This window comes from Eulemur rufifrons, chromosome 1 (genome assembly GCF_041146395.1).
Source record: "Eulemur rufifrons isolate Redbay chromosome 1, OSU_ERuf_1, whole genome shotgun sequence".
Taxonomy (NCBI): Eukaryota; Metazoa; Chordata; class Mammalia; order Primates; family Lemuridae; genus Eulemur; species Eulemur rufifrons.
In genome coordinates, this window is record NC_090983.1 from 10623269 (window position 1) to 10624596 (window position 1328).

The 1328-nt window shown below is 37.6% G+C and overlaps 1 non-coding gene across 1 annotated transcript; it reads right to left on the reverse strand.

Annotated features, from left to right (window-relative positions):
• Positions 1 to 271: 271 nt before the first annotated feature.
• On the reverse strand, positions 272 to 406 carry LOC138388079 (small nucleolar RNA SNORA76). Its single transcript, XR_011234068.1, has one exon. It is a non-coding gene; the product is annotated as a small nucleolar RNA SNORA76 (small nucleolar RNA).
• Between the last annotated feature and the right edge of the window lie 922 nt (positions 407 to 1328).

Below are 1328 nucleotides of genomic sequence, written 5' to 3' on the forward strand. Positions count from 1 at the left end.
CCACAGGTTTGGCACCCTCAGATTCATCCAACCGTGGATCAAAAATACAGTATTCACGGGATGTGGAACCTGCAGATACTTTCATATCCACAAAAGGAAAGCCTATTGTATCTATCCTAATTTTGTTTACCATGCTCTTTCTTCCTTCCTTAAATTCCAAGGTCCCTTCTTTTATCATTTTCTCTCTATTTAGAAAAACTCCTCCTTTAGTCATTTCTTTCTCTTTTTGTATTGCCTACCCTCAGCAGCTGGGTGCCAGCCTGGGCCACTTCCATGTGGCTCACAATTAAAAAGGCCACCTATGGGGGTGGGGGCAGCCCCAATTATATACAAGCACATGCTCTGGTTCTGCAGCCTGACCCTTGGCAACATGTAGAGGTGCACAGTAGGTGCTCGAAGGCAGCACATTAGTCACTTCTTTAGAGTAGGTCTGCTGGCGACTGAGTCTCTTAGTTTTCCTTCATCCCACCAATAGTGTATAAGCGTTCCCTTTTCACTGCATCTCCACCAACATCTATTGTTTTTTGACTTTTTAATAATGGACATTCTAATTGGAATAAGATGGTATCTCATTGTGGTTTTAATTTTAATTTGCATTTCTCTGATGATCAGTGATGTTGAGCGTTTTTTCATATGTTTGTTGGCCATTTGTCTATCTTCTTTTGAAAAATACCTGTTCATGTCATTTACCCACTTTTTAATGTGGTGGCTTTTTATTTCTTGCTGAGTTGCTTGAGTTCTTTATAGATTCTGCACATTAGTCCTTTGTTGGATACAGAGTTTGTGAATATTTTCTCCCATTCTGTAGGTTGCCTATTTACTCTTTGATTACTTCTTTTGCTGTGCAGAACAAGACTGATTATTTTAATGGAAATAAAATGTTACAGTTGCTATTGAAGACTTCTTTGTCAATTTTACCCAATCTCATGGTCCTCTCTCCCACTCCATGTATCCATCATCCATGTTTGTTTTTATTTTCATTGCACATATAGATAACTGTATATTATATAGAGAGACTTTTTATTACTTAAAAATGTACATATCATATCTTATACAAAAATTAATCCAAACACAAAACTATATAACATAAAACCACAAAATTTTTTGAAGAAACATTGATTAGTCAAAGTGTTCTTAGATGTCACACAAATAGCAATGATCCATATAAGAAAAAATTGATAAATTAGATTTCAACAATATTAAAAGTTTTTGCTCTGTGAAAGACACCTTTAAGAAAATAAAAACGGCCGGGCGCAGTGGCTCACGCCTGTAATCCTAGCACTCTGGGAGGCCGAGGCGGGTGGATCGCTCAAGGTCAGGAGTTCGAG